The sequence below is a fragment of the Podarcis bocagei genome (assembly GCF_964188305.1).
Source record: "Podarcis bocagei genome assembly, chromosome: 10".
NCBI lineage: Eukaryota > Metazoa > Chordata > Lepidosauria > Squamata > Lacertidae > Podarcis > Podarcis bocagei.
In genome coordinates, this window is record NC_138135.1 from 12520865 (window position 1) to 12536640 (window position 15776).

Genomic DNA, 15776 nt, shown 5'->3' on the forward strand with positions numbered 1-15776 from the left:
CCAGCTCTTTAGTCATGTTTGCATTTTCTGCCTCTGCAACCTGCCCTCTAAAAGTCCAAGGACTCTGGCTGGGAGAAGCCTGTTGCTTTCTTTCTTCCAGTCATGGGCCTCGCTGCTATTTCAGGGGTCCTCATGGAAGTTGTATGGGGTGGGGGTGGCCCCTATACTAAATTGGCATGCTCTGTTTGAGTTAGTGGGTAGAGGCTCCCATCAGAGTTTAAGTTTCTCATTTTGCAGGCATAATTTCAGTTTAGCATATTTCTGCATCAGTGTTCATGTTTTCTTTTGTTCGAATAAGCCCTCTCCAAAAGCAGTCATCATTTTAGCTTGTGGATGAATAGATAGAGAGACTGTCAGACAGATAGACATACTGATATTGATATGCACACATTATTACACAATTTTGCCTGATAGACATATTTTATGTTGTTTCATTCTTGTTTTTTATATTTGCTTTAGTGTTTGTGTTTGATTTCACAGTCTGAAAAAATGAAAAAATGACTCAGTAATAGTAATAATAATAAATGCCCCCCAAATAAATGCATTTTTGGATGTTGAAATCTCTGTGCATTTTTACTCGCACTGTCCCTCCAGCCCATGCATCTTTTTACAGTGGTACCTCGGGTTACATACGCTTCAGGTTACATACGCTTCAGGTTACATACGCTTCAGGTTACAGACTCCGCTAACCCAGAAATAGTACCTCGGGTTAAGAACTTTGCTTCAGGATGAGAACAGAAATCGTGCTCTGGCAGCGCGGCAGCAGCGGGAGGCTCCATTTGCTAAAGTGGTGCTTCAGGTTAAGAACAGTTTCAGGTTAAGAACGGACCTCCAGAACGAATTAAGTGCGTAACCAGAGGTAACACTGTACATATTTTGGGGTTGGAGAACTGCCCTGCAAGGTTCAGACAAGTGTGGGCTTGGAAGGATGGCTGCATTTCAATTTCCTTTTGGGAATTGTACAGTCGATAGATTTGCATTGAAATGGGAACCAAGATGCATCCCTAAAATAGATTTTGGTTGGCTTTTGCTTTGCTTTGCTTTATTTACTACGTGTCCTATTCCCTGAGGGCTCAGGGTGGATCAAAAACTTTATGACAACCAACACCCTATGGTCCTTTCCTCGTGAGTCACTGTTTTGAACCTTCTGACTGGAAGGAGTGAAGCACAGCGATGGAGACTTGTGTAGAGACACACAAGCGGCATCCTCTTTGCAGCAGAAGTGGCGGAATAATTCAATCACACCAAAAAAGAGAGATGCAGCAGAACTTTGAGCGGATGGAGCTCAGTGGCAAGGAACTTGCCATGTAAGCAGAACGTCCAAAGTTCAGATCTCCAGATTCAAGGTCCAGCATCTCCAGAGCTTAAGTAAGCTCTTATAAGTTTGAGAACCTGCATTCAAAATATGGAAGTAAACTCTTATCAGAAATTTATAAGATATAACAAAAAGGAACCAGTGCCCTAGATGATAGCACCAACCTAATGATAGCACCAGCCCTGAGTATAGTCTACAACTTCTGGGGGGAGGGAACCAGGTTGGGGGAAAAAACCATCTAATCCCTCTGGTTGTGGAAAACTCATTAGCTGGCTCTTCTTGAGCAAGATTTGTCCTCTATAGGCTTAGAAAGTCTTTATTTATTTATTTATTATTAACATTTATTATTATTAAAATACATTTATTCAAATGTTACAGTACAGCTTTGTCCACTGCTAGACTATCACAGATTGATCACTCCAATCCTCAATCCCTCATCACTGTCATTTTGGCTCGCCAAGTACCCTAAATAGTACCAATACCCAGTACTGATCTGATTAATTTTCAGTTAATATATCCCCTCCAAAAACACCTCTGCTATGATGAGGACATTAAAAAACCCTGTCCTTCTTCAGTCAAAGAGAAAAAAGGAGACCAAATCTTTCTATCTAGCAAGTCTATCTTTAATGATGTTTTGCACCAGTTTTCCCAGAATGGATGTTAAATTTCCAGGGCATCGTGGAGAGGAGAAACGGCTGGCTCCAGGATTTGTCAATGTACAGCAAAAGCTCCTTTAGGGCTCTATATTAATACTAGGGAAGATCAATGTACGTCATTGAAAAGTGGACTCAGTGGACCCCACTATGTCATGGGTTGCCTCAGCCTTGAAACTGGACTTCTTTCCTCCCTCCTCCATCACCACCCAGCACCCAAAGGTCAGGCTGGGACTTCTCTTTCTCCCTCAGTTGCCACATAGCAGCTGATAGTGGAATGTCTCTGCCCACGCCTGGCAAGCTTACTGAGGGAGTGCACCAAGATGGATGAAATATACTCGCAGTTGCATAGTGATTTCATGCTCTTTATTGCAGCTCGTAAAACAGTGAATGAATTTCCCCCAAAACCTCAGGCTTTATATATGTTATTTACACAATGTCTCCCGTCTGATTGGCTGATTCTGCTTCCCCCCTGGAGCCTGATTGGGCTGCTCCTGCAGGCCAATGAGGTTGTTGCATTCTTAGGACCCTACCTGCCTATTGTTCTAGGATCCAAGCTTAGTACATAACAATGGAAATCACTTTGCTCTGCACCACCTCAGTCCTGGTGTGAACAAAATGTGAAGCAATAAGGAGCAGATAATGCCCACTCCCATTTTGCTAGCCATATTGAAATGCTTTGAGCTTCTCTCCAAACCTGAGACGTTTTCCTCAGGCAAAATTTGGTGGCAATTCTAAGGGCTCATCCAGACATACACTATAAAGGTAAAGGACCGGACTTCCGGGGTGGTGCCATCGGCAATGGCGGACTCCCTCTGAACCGGAAGGACCAGCTCCGCGCGAAACGGGTCTTTTCCGCTGCGGCGAAGTGGGGACCCTTTTAGAAATCACAGGCGGATTTGGAAATGGGGGGCTGGACTGACCCCCCTATGCAGGGATGTTTGGACTTTCCGAGTCTGGAAATGGGCCGTCAGAGGTTTGGAGCTGTTGGGACTTCCAATTTTGGAGGGAATTTGAATTTAAAATACCACATGGGGTCTGGTCTGGACTATGGGAAAGGGGCTGATTTGTTGAAAAGGGTCAAAAACACTGCCGGGCTGGAGTTCCCACAAGTGAAAGGAAAATATGAAGAAGAGCTGCGGAAGGGACATGGAAGAGATTTGAAGGCCTCGGATATAAGATCACCAGGTTAATGTGCCAGACTAATGGGATAAAAAGGACTGACAATCCCGGGACCGGGGGGAGGGGACGCTGGAAGAAGATTGGATTGTTTTTATTCTCTTTTTTATCATTAGAAATGTTTTATGAACGATGGAAAAATGTTGAAATGAAATTACTTGGCTCTTGTAAAAATGTTTAAAGAATTAGGTAAAAAGGTAATGGTTATGAGAAGCTGGTAAAAATAAGATTTAAGTCTTAAGTTTTAAGGTTTTTTATAAGATAAGATGAAAATAGAGTAAGGTAATGTAATGACAGAATATTATGAATCATGGAAAGGATTTGCTGTGACAATTATTAATCAAGATACAAGAGATGGGAGGAGGAGGAGGTCATGGAAAGAAGGTAATGAAAGTGGAGAATTTGAAAATGATGGTTTTTCTTTTTCTTTTTCTGTTTTTGTTTTTTTTTCTTTGTAATTTTATATAAAAAAATCTTTTTTCAATAAATATCATTTTTTTAAAAAAAATATAAAGGTAAAGGACCCCTGACCATTAGGTCCAGCCATGGCCGACTCTGGGGTTGCGGCGCTCATCTCGCTTTATTGGCCAAGGGAGCTGGCGTACAGCTTCTGGGTCATGTGGCCAGCATGACTAAGCCGCTTCTGGTGAACCAGAGCAGCTCATGGAAACACTGTTTACCTTCCTGCCAGAGCAGTACCTATTTATCTACTTGCACTTTGACATGCTTTTGAACTGCTAGGTTGGCAGGAGCAGGGACCGAGCAATGGGAGCTCACCCCATCGTGGGGATTCGAACCACCGACCTTCTGATTGGCAAGTCCTAGGCTCTGTGGTTTAACCCACAGCGCCACCCGGGTCCGACACGCTCTATTTTGTGTTCAGCGAGTGTTTATACTGAGTGACTGAGTGACACGCACTGTATCACTCAGTATAAACACTCGCTGGACACACAAGACACACAAGCCAGCAGGTCGGGCAGGAAGCTTGCTGTGAATTCCTAAAACCAGGGCAATGGGGGACAGACTTCAGATCTACTTTGGCTGTTTAAAAAAATACTAGGCCCCTGAAATCCAACAGCCACAGCCTGGTGCAAAAGAGGCACACTTGAATTGAAGCTTCCTGAGCCCAGGAATTTCAAGTACCAGAAGTGAACCAAGTTCACAGCATTTGTATGCAAATATCCACTCCTGGTTAGCCTAAGTTTTCTTCCTCCCTTCATTTCAGCAGGATAGTTTAGGGCAGCGGGAAAGTTATTTTCTTGCTGTTGTTAATCAGCAGTCAGAAATTTCTTGGCGTTCTGCTGCAAATCATGCAGAGATCTTCCAGGAGATGCACAGCTACTTTTTGCCCACCCTTCCCTCAGGTTGTTTCAAGGCAGCAATGTTCTTAAGCTGAGATTCCCTCAAGTCACTCAGAGCCAAAATTCAGTTTTCCCTGAGAATATTTCCCCCCTCTTTTTGTTCCTTTTTGCCAAATTAAGCGTTTGTTCCATCTACATCATTCAGCCACCAACTCAGCCACCCCAAATGAGAGACCGCTTCTGAACATTTGCCTGTAGCTTTCCCTTTTATCTCATTTTCTCCATCTCTAGTACTTAATTGTCTACCTCAAATAGATATTGTGAGGATTAATTAGTTAATCTTTGTACTCTGCTTTCGAAATGTCAAGTGCTACTGTATTTTCTTAGATTATTATTATTTTTCTTTAGAGTGCGTTATTAAATGCCTGCAGGTTCTGCTGTCTTTCTCACAATGGAACAGAGGAGGAGCCCTTTACAGTTGAGATGAGGCAACTTAAATTGTTCTTAATTTTCATTTATAAAGCATCTCAATTACAGGCAACACCCTCTTGGTGAGTATGGATGGGGGAAGGATTTAAATCTAGTTCTCATTTGAAGGCAAGCCTACCCAATCCATACTGTTTGAATTTTGCAAGGCAGTTCTCCATTCATGTTGTGTTTTCAAAAATGCATATACTCGAGAAAAAGAGAAGCTCTCTTTCTCCACAACATCTGAATCAGGAGAGGCTGTGAAAGCTCTGGACCAGTGTCTGAATCTCGTGGTGGATGGGATGAGGCCCAATAAACTTCTTGAATCCTGGAAAGATGAAGGCTCATTGAGTAGATGGTTTCCATGCTTAGGAAATAGGCAGGTTACCTGTTCTGTACCTCTGAAGGAGGATACATCATCATTAATAATAATAATAATAATAATAATAATAATAATAATAATGGTTCCAGTTACAGATAGGTAGCCGTGTTGGTCTGCCATAGTCAAAATAAAAAAATTCCTTCCAGTAGCACCTTAAAGACCAACTAAGTTAGTTCTTGGTATGAGCTTTCGTGTGCATGCACACTTCTATCTGAAGAAGTGTGCATGCACACGAAAGCTCATACCAAAAACTAACTTAGTTGGTCTTTAAGGTGCTACTGGAAGGAATTTTATTAATAATAATAATAATAATAATAATAATAATAATAATAATAATAATAATTTATTACTTATACCCTCCCATCTGGATGGACCTCCCCAGCCACTCTGTGTGGCTTCCAACAGGATAGTTAAAACACAATAAAACATCAAACATTTAAAACTTCCCTAAACAGGGCTGCCTTCAGATATCTTCTAAAAGTCAGGTAGTTGTTTATTTCTTTTACATCTGGTGGGAGGGCGTTCCACAGGACGGGCCCCACTCCCGAGAAGGCACAAAAGTCCTCCATGGCCACAAATGCCTTTAACTAGCTTCATCTGGTTGACAAGCTGGAATGTGTGCAAAGAAGGGCAACAGAGATGATCACAAGTTTGGAAAGCAACCTTTATGATGAATGGTTGAAGGAGCTGGGTATGTTTAGCCTGGAAACGAGGAGAGGGAGAGGAGATACGATAGCCATCTTCTAATATCTCAAGGGCTGTCACATGGAAGAGGGAGAAAGCCTGTTTTCACTTGCTCTGGATAGTAGGACTCAAACCAATTGCTTATTGTATTTGTTTGTTTGTTTAATTTTATTTATACCCTGACCTCCCTGGCCAAGACCGGGCTCAGGGTGGCTAACATCAAGTATAAATACAATTGATTAAAATACAACTTAAAATACAGCCTCATTTCAGCGGAAGCCCAGATCAAAAACTGTTTGGGGGGGGGGGAGAAAACGTCAAATCTTCACCCCGTTAAATTGTTTCTATATGCAACAACAGCAGCAAGAGTATTGTTAGCCCAGAAATGGAAGCAAGAAGAAATCCCGACGAAAGAAGAATGGCAGATAAAATTAATGGACTATGCAGAATTAGACAAAATGACTGGAAGGATTCGAAACCAGCGGGACCAGAGATTTACAGAAGATTGGAAGAAATATATGAACTATTTGAAGAGCAACTGTAATCAACAAATTACGCTAGTAGGACTACGATAAGTTTTGTAAGGAGAAATATGTGAAATATTGCAAAACAGAGAAAGAAGAGAGATTAGTTATGAGATTTAAAGGTTATAATGAAAGTAAGGAATGTATACTAAGTGATTAGATTGGAAAATTTTCAGATGTGATTGATGGAAGTCCAAAAATAATTGTATAAGATCTAAAAGTATGTTTAATTATTTGAAAATGATGTGAAAAAACTAATAATTTATTTTAATAAAAAAATAAAATAAGCAGAGGTTGGATGGCCGTCTGTCATGGATGTTTTAGCTGACTTTCCTGCCTTGCAGAGGGTTGGACTAGATGACCCCTGAGGTCCCTTCCAACTCTACAATTCTATGATTCTATCAATCTATCTGTTTTGCCAGCTGTGGCCATTCCTGGGCAGGGATAGCCTGATCCCTGCAGTTTAGTATGTGGAGATGGGTTCAGAGATACTCTTGGCATTTTCTATCCGGCAAAGTTCAAACAATAGTGCTCAGTGGAAAATGCCACAGCTAAGCCTTATTTCAGATGCCTTACGAGTTATGAAACTCACCTGCATGGTGTTTCTCAAGTTGGCTGCCTTGCATGATATCCAACACGGTTGAGTTGAGTTGGCATTCGTCATTCTGCTTTCATTTGGAAAGGATCCACCATCTTCCAAGTCCTGGCCGGCACTGCAAAAGGGACTTGTGAAAACAAGCATGTCTTTCAACATTATTTATTAAGTGTTGACAACGTGCTAAGTTACAAGAGATAAATGAGGAGAGGCGCTGCCTAAAGATTTTTGTCTCACATAATTTGGAGTAGTGTCAATCTCTTCCTTCTTTTCTTTCGTGGCCATACCCTCTAAATTTATGTGAATTAAATACAAAGCCAATCTTATAATATTGTTGCATGTGTGCCAAGATGAATTGGAAGGACCCCGTTTTAGAGATAAGGGGAATTCCCCTGTTGGGTGTCGTTATCATTCCTCCAGTGTGCTCTGCATACTGGGCTTTCTGGATTCTGTTTCATGCTAGAAAATGTCTGAAATGATTTGAAAATTGGAGGAGGGAGAATTGTGCTGAGGTTTTCAGTTTGGTCCATTCAATTCAGATCTCCCATTAGGGGCTATTTCTTCTTCTTCTTCTTCTTCTTCTTCTTCTTCTTCTTCTTCTTCTTCTTCTTCTTCTTCATGCCAATATGGCTTCTATGCAGCTTATAGCCTGCCCTTCAGAAAATATCAGGTGGTGTCACAACAATAAATACATTTAACGATAAATAATAAAACACAGTAATATGTCAGAAAGCTGCCTGTTTTCTAATGTGCAAGACAGTTCCCCATTGTTAAAGGGCTTGGATAAATAAAAAAAAGGCAAGTCTTCATTAGCACTTTAAGTTAGACAACACTGGTGCCAGTCAAACGCCCAACTGGGGCACAACGGTTGAGAAGCCCACCCAGTGATTGTTCTCACTGGAACAATCCCAGCAGATCTCAATTTCGGCATGGGGCAGTGTGGGAGAAGGCGCTGCCTCAGAGAACTTGTTCCCTAGTCAATAAGGACTTCACGTGTCAAGACCAAAAACATGAATTTGCCTGGTTGCAGATAGACAGCCAGTGAAGATCTTTGAAGGCACATGTTCCATGGCCACTGTTCAAGACCCTGGAAGCTGCGTTATTCACCAGCTGCAACCACAATGTACTTTGCAGTACCCGCAACAAGCCAAACTGGCTAAGTTGCACATCCACTCTCAGAGGCAGTGTGCCTCTGACTACCAGTTTCTGTGACTCACAAATGGGGAGAGTGCTGTTGGGCTCAGGGCACTGCTTGGTGGCTTCCCGTGGTCATCCAGTTGACCACTGTGAGAACAAGATGCTGGACTAGATGGGCTTGATCTAGCAGGACTTTCCTTCTGTTCAGCCATGCAACAGTTTTCAAGGGCAGCCCCACATGGAGTGCACTCCAATAGTCTAAACAGGTTGGCAGTGTTGTGCACTTGCCAAGACCACACCCTAGTAAGGGACTCACCACCAGCTCCTGGAGTCTTTTGAGCCTGCGTCTCCTCTTCCTTGCTGTCGTTGTAGGTTTATCCACCCTCTCTAAGTGAACTTATCTAATCTCATCCATCTCTGTATTTTCAAAGGCTACAATTAACTCGGATCGTTAATGCTTGAGCACTTTTTTGCACTCCATGTTGTGATTAGGAATGGGATTAAGTTCAGCAAAGGCCCTGCTCTGTCAGGGGGCGAGAACATAAGAAAGTGCTTTGCTGGATCTGATCAAAAATCTGTCTAGTCCAGTACCCTATTCCAATGGTAGGGGGGTAGATTTCTGAAGGAGGCCCACAAACAGGACAGAAAAGCGTTGTTTGGCCCCAGAATGAGTTCAGCATCATGTAGCCAACAAAGTTGGAGCTCCATAACCATCAAATGCCCCAGCACCAGGAGGCTTAAAAGATCAGCTCTTTCCACTTGAACCTGCCTATCAACTCTGCTGGGGCACATTCTTGCATGTCTGAGACCTTCAGTGTCTCTGTGTGTGAACTTTGCACCTCACATGGAAGGACCTGCTTAGAAGGAATTAGCCACGCTAAAGCTTTCCATTTTTACATGCCCAGTCTGGATGGGTGGCATCTACTCTGAAGCTTGGGATAGGATTGCTCCACTCCCCATCCACACTTCTTTTAAGAGTGCAACCAAATGGTTCTGTTCATCCTTTGTTGTTGTTTAGTCGTTTAGTCATGTCTGACTCTTCGTGACCTCATGGACCAGAGCACGCCAGGCACTCCTGTCTTCTACTGCCTCCTGCAGTTTGGTCAAACTCATGTTGGTAGCTTCGAGAACACTGTCCAACCATCTCGTCCCCTGTCATTCCCTTCTCCTTGTGCCCTCCATCTTTCCCAACATCAGGGCCTTTTCTAGGGAGTCAAAGTATTGGCCAAAGTATTGGAGCCTCAGCTTCAGGATCTGTCCTTCCAGTGAGCACTCAGGGCTGATTTCCTTCAGAATGGATAGGTTTGATCTTCTTGCAGTCCATGGGACTCTCAAGAGTCTCCTCCAGCACCAGAATTCAAAAGCATCAATTCTTCGGCGATCAACCTTCTTTATGGTCCAGCTCTCACTTCCATACATCACTACGGGGAAAACCATAGCTTTAACTATATGGACCTTTGTTGGCAAAGTCATCCTTAGTGCTCACATAAATCCTTGGTGGAGGGTTCTTTAATTTCAGAACATCAGTTTCACTATACAGGAAAACAAGTCACCAGTCCCTATGCTTTGGAGATAAGCTCGAAAGCATGCAGGCAAGATTGGGTCCAACTTCAGAAAGCTGGGTGCAGAGAGGGTTGGAAAAGCCACTGATTGATTAATTGAGTTTACTTATATGCCGTTTTCCCACAATGAGCTGTTCCCAAAGCAACTTATAGCAAACATTCAAAACACTGAGATACAAATATACAGAGCATGTCAGCAAATTAGAAAACGGTGAACATCAACAATTTCACACAGAATAAATTCAGTGTCTCAAAAAGAATATAGGCTTAAACACATAAATACAAAGCGAAGCAAGAAGCCATTCCAGTGCTCACGTGAGTTAAAATTGTGCCTTGTATAGTCCCCACCATGTGTGTGTTTTGATCAGTTTTGATGTATGCACATTTTACACAAGCTGCAGACTTCACTCTTTTTCTTGGCATGCAACGGGGTGGGCACTGGGGTGCAGAACTCTGCAAATTCAGTGCAGGTAGCTTGACACTCCAAATCATTCCCTCCCATGTTTTACCAGCTATGGGGCAATAGCAAACACGTTCTGCCTCTTTTAAAGCCTCTGGTGAAGTTTTTATCTAACTCATCAGATTTAGCAATTTGTAGCTGATCTAATCTCGCTGCAGAATCCTCACTCTCTGAAACTGTATCCACCAAGTGGCTTGCTGTAAACCTCCATTTTCCTTCAATAGAACAGCTGCAAATCATGCCAGTGCAATTTCTTTCCTTTTTCTTGTTCCTTCCCCTCTATTTCCGCCACCCGCACTACTTCTCCTCATTTTGCAAAACCACTCATATTCTCGTTTTACCTAAATCAAACAGATTTGCAGATTTGCTTAACAATAGCGCCGGGTGAATCATATCGCGGATTGCCAGCTAGTAATCAGTAATTAACATTATAGGCAGCTAATGAGACACATCATCACCATTAACTTTCTACTCCATTATTAAAAGGGAGGATATAGGTAACTCTCACACACCTTTAAATTACTTTCCCTCCCTTCAACCTAGAGTGGGATAAAAAAATAATGAGAAAAGGAAGCATTCATGTTATGTGCACCAGGTGCTTCTCCCATGTAGGTCTCATACTGTGGTGACAGCTTTCAAATAATGCCTGTGTGTTTTGTAAGATCCATGGGGAGGATTCTTTAAGAACACAAGAAGAGTGAAGTAGCTACATAGGAGATAATCCAGCGATCCGTGGAGATGCGTACAGGCAAGGACAACATACTGGCTGAGCGGGAAACAGCTACATCTGCTGCATCAAGCCAGAGGCTCATCTTGTGCAGATGTTTCCAAAATTATTTGGCCTGCTCCCCCTTTTCAGGGGGGGGGGGAATTCCCTGTGGAAATCTACCTTCAATAATAAACAACAATACTGTATTGGCCTGAATATAAGCCACACTTTTTTTTTTCCAAATTCCGATCATGAAAAGTTAAAGTGCGGCTTAAATTTGCGACCTTACAAAAATTGGCTTTTATGATATCGCTGCTGAAACACGCATATGGTAAAATGGGGGGGGGGATGGTTTTTTGCCAATTTGGAAGCTTGAGACTGTTGTGCAGTTAATTCTAATGTCATTCATTGCTTTCACTTTCACTCTAGCACCTGTAGGATTTTCTTCTACATTTGCCATTTACGGGTGTGAGTGCCTGAGGAATTTTAAGAGAGCGACTTATATTCGGGTATTGTGGTTTTTTCCTCCCGCCTCCTTGAATTTTAAAGGTACGGCTTATTTGCGGCTGCGGCTTATATTCGGGCCAATACGGTATGCAGCGACAAATCTGCATTCTTTTATGTATCTATATTTCTACCTGCATTCTACAACATAGTAAAGAGATTAAATACCCACAGGCTGGACTGCAGCGAAGCTTGCTGGCTCAGTTCGACCTGCCCCGGGGTGGGTGAGACTGGCACCGCAGCACGCTTGCCATTGGCCAAATAGGCAGGAAGGCTGCAATCCACTTCCTGGGACCAGGAAACCCTCTTGCCTCCATCACGACCACTGGATCCAAGGGAGGTGTTGTTGCTGTCCTGAAATGGCACCCAACCTGGTGGTCTCTCTCTCTCTCTCTCTCTCTCTCTCTCTCTCTATATATATATATATATAATCTTTATTAATTTAAATTACACACATGTACAGAAAATGTACAAAGGATTTACAATCTCATATTACAAAAAGAAAAGCTAAAGAGAGAAAAACTATTAAGAAAGAAAAGAAAGAAGAAAATACAGAAAAAGAAGAGAGAGAAAAGAAACAAATTTACATACATAAAACAGCATAATCTTCCCATTGACATTTTAATAGACACTTAAATAAAAAATACTTCTGACAATACAAGTCTTCCAATCATTCTCATTATACTGTTTATACTGTCCTTCTTTTTGTCACACAGTTTCATATTCTTTAATATTGTTCCCATTTACTCCAAAAACGGTATTTGTTATATGTTTTATTTACAGGTATCACTCTAGTTCTACTGATATGGTATGGTTGGTACAGTATGATCTTATATACTCTTTAAATATTCTCCATTCTCTAAATATTTTCTGATTCACTACTTCTCTAACTCTTTCTTCAGTTTTGCTAATTGTAAGTATTCTAACATTAGTGTCTGCCAGTCTGTAATTGTCGGTATTTTTTTCGTTTTTCCACTTCCTTGCCACAAGGATTCTTGCTGCTGTGGTGGCATACATGAACAGTGGTCTTACGTCTTTTGTGATTTCTAATGGTAAAATGCCTAGAAAGAAAATCTTGGGGGGGGGGGGTTAAAGGTAAGTCTAAATAGTTTCTTAACCACATGTGGTAGTATGATCCCACGTCTGTTTTATATCTCCAACAAATCAGTGACCCTCCTTTATAATTTTTTGCTTGTTTCGGTGTGTGTGTGTGTGTGATGCCATCTATATAACATCTGGTGGTTTTTCAATATATTCTTCTCTTCATTTCTTTCTATATGTTTCCACCACTCCCTTATTTTTATTCAATGCCCCCTAATTGCACCCAAAGCTCCTACTGTCCCCTGGGTTATTCCAGCACCCCTAAAGTGTTGCCCACTTTAGGAAACACGAATCTAGTGCAACATCCTGTTTCTCACAGTGGCCAATCAGATACCTGCAGGAAGCCCACAGGCAGGCTGTAAAAGAAAGAACCCCTCTCTCCCTGTTATCCCCAGAAGCCATTGGGAAGCCTGCAAGCAGACCCCAGAGTCATAGAATCATAGAATCATAGAGTTGGAAGAGACCACAAGGGCCATCGAGTCCAACCCCCTGCCAAGCAGGAAACACCATCAGAGCACTCCTGACATATGGTTGTCAAGCCTCTGCTTAAAGACCTCCAAAGAAGGAGACTCCACCACACTCCTTGGCAGCAAATTCCACTGCCGAACAGCTCTTACTGTCAGGAAGTTCTTCCTAACGTTTAGGTGGAATCTTCTTTCTTGTAGTTTGGATCCATTGCTCCGTGTCCGCTCTTCTGGAGCAGCAGAAAACAACCTTTCTCCCTCCTCTATGTGACATCCTTTTATATATTTGAACATGGCTATCATATCACCCCTTAACCTCCTCTTCTCCAGGCTAAAGAGTGCCAGACTGCTCTATCCACCAGTGATTCTTGGCCACCAGTATTCAGATGCATCCTGCCTCCAACACACAGCGATCTTCTACTGTACATAGGCTAAGAGGTGCTAGTGTTGTTTGGATGCCTGATTATGTTCTTCCAAAGCAACTACTCTATTATAAACTTGTAAATGGAAAGCGTAATGCCGGTGGTCAACAAAAGAGGCTTAAAGACTCTCTCAAGTCATATCTTTAAAAATGTAGTACAGTCATACCTCATGTTACGTCCGCTTCATGTTACGTTCTTTCAGGTTACTTCCCGTGGCGACCCGGAAGTACCGGAAACGGTTACTTCCGGGTTTCACCGCTCGCACATGCGCAGAAGTGCTAAATCGTGCTTTGCGCATGCTCAGAAGCTCCAAATCGCGCCACACACCTGTGCAGATACGGCACTTCAGGTTGTGCTCTTTTCATGTTGCAAACGGGCATCGGAACGGATCCTGTTTGCAACCAGAGGTACCACTGTATAAACACAGACAACTGGGAAACGCTGGCCTGCGAGCGCTCCAGTTGGAGAATAGCCATTACCAAATGTGTCATGGGCTTTGAAGACACTCGAACTCAGGATGAAAAGGAGAAACGTGCTAAGAGGAAGGCATGCTTGGCAAACCCTCACCGTGATCAACTCAGAATTGGCCTTCACAGTCACTTACGGACTCACTGTTAAAACCGTGTTCATGGAAGACAATGAACACTGTGGGAGGCAGTGGAAGACAGGAGTGCCTGGTGTGCTCTGGTCCATGGGGTCACAAAGAGTCGGACACGACTAAACAGCAACAACAATGGAAGACAATCTTACTTGGCTACGAGTGATCACCAAAGAAGAAGAAGCTTCCATCACACTTCCCTCCATGCATCCAGTGTTATATTTTTAGGGGTAACTCTCGTCACAACTGGCCCTGAATGAGCGGCACAGCTGAACGTATGAAACCACTCCAGGCACTGGGAGTCGATTCGAGGTGATACAAGGAGCTATCTCTGTTCTTACCTCTTGCAATCTAGACAACTACACCGTTCCTCCCCTCTGGCTATGCTCCAGAGAGAATTTGGGATTGTGCATCCCAAGCAAAAGGCAAGCTTTGAAAATGAGTGGGGGTTTTCACAAGCAGCCGAGGACTGAGCATGGATGGATGTCTGTTGCTCAGAGGAAAGGAAATTCGGAAGACGTATTTGTGCCTAAAGCAACTCTTTAGATTGAGACCTCTTAAATATATTGCAGAAGATGACTATCCACTCGGGGAAACTGTTTGAATAGGCAACATCCATCAGATAAAGTTAATCCCTTGGTTTGCAAAGTACACAGGCAGATAGTTAACTTTAAATATGTGAGTAATTACCTTGACATTGGTGGATTTAAATGCTTATATAGCAGCAGCTTCCCTTAGCCTGTTTGGCAGAAGTGTCCAATGGGGAACAATTGATGCCTTAAGCAGTGGGTGTATTGGAGATTTGTAGGTATGATGTTTCCAGTCTTCAGCTCTTTGCTTAAACTCTCAGTTTAGGATGATGTTATGCCCACCTCCCCACCCCCCAACCCCCGCCTGCCGCCAGAGGAATCTCACCATGAGAAGAGAAATTGTTGCAATTCTGTCTTTCTTTCAAAACTGTGCCCCATATGAAACAGCAGTAGAATCACAGTGTTATGTACTGAATTGAATAGGATACAACCTGCAGCAGTCTGATTGGTCCTAGAACAATAGGATCCAAAATGCAGCAGTCTGATTGATCCTAGAACAATAGGATTCAGAATGCAGCAGTCTGATTGGTCCTAGAACAATGCAGCAGTATGACTGGTCAGCAGGAGCCACCCAATCCAGCTCCAGATAGAAGTGAATCCACAACCTGATTGGCCTACAGGAGAATTCCGGAATTAGCCAATCACGTGCAGCCCATTGTGTAAATAATGTATATAAAGCAGATACTTTGAGGGGACCTTTATTTCCTCCTCACCACTATGAGCTGAATAAAGAGCATGAAATCCACTCTCGACCCTGAGTATATTTCACACAGAATTGGCTATATCAAAATTTTATGAGAGCAAACATGTAATGTCAAGCGGCACAGTTAACTTTTGTTTCTAGGAGCTAAAGACTGAAGACAGATCCAGGTGCTCTTGGAAGAAACTGATTTTCTAGACCCATTTCAATTGGGGTTTAGGGTCAGTTTTGGCACAGAAACCGCTTTGGTCAACCTGTGTGATGACCTCTGTTTGGAGAGACAGGGGAAATTGTTAATGCACCTTGACCCCTCAGTGGCGTTCAAGACATCAACCACGGTATCCTTCTGGAGCAGCTGTTTGAGTTGGGATGGGTGACATGGTTTTGTGGTGGTTTCATGGTCCGGTTCACGGGTGATTGAAGTCCCA

The 15776-nt window shown here is 42.8% G+C and overlaps 1 long non-coding RNA gene across 1 annotated transcript; it reads right to left on the minus strand.

Moving 5' to 3' along the window:
- Positions 1 to 203: 203 nt before the first annotated feature.
- LOC308595865 lies at positions 204 to 14863 on the minus strand. The gene is made up of 3 exons (XR_014012145.1): positions 14749 to 14863; positions 7099 to 7219; positions 204 to 1392 (listed from the first exon to the last, which is right to left on the minus strand). It is a non-coding gene; the product is annotated as an uncharacterized lncRNA (long non-coding RNA).
- Positions 14864 to 15776: the final 913 nt, after the last annotated feature.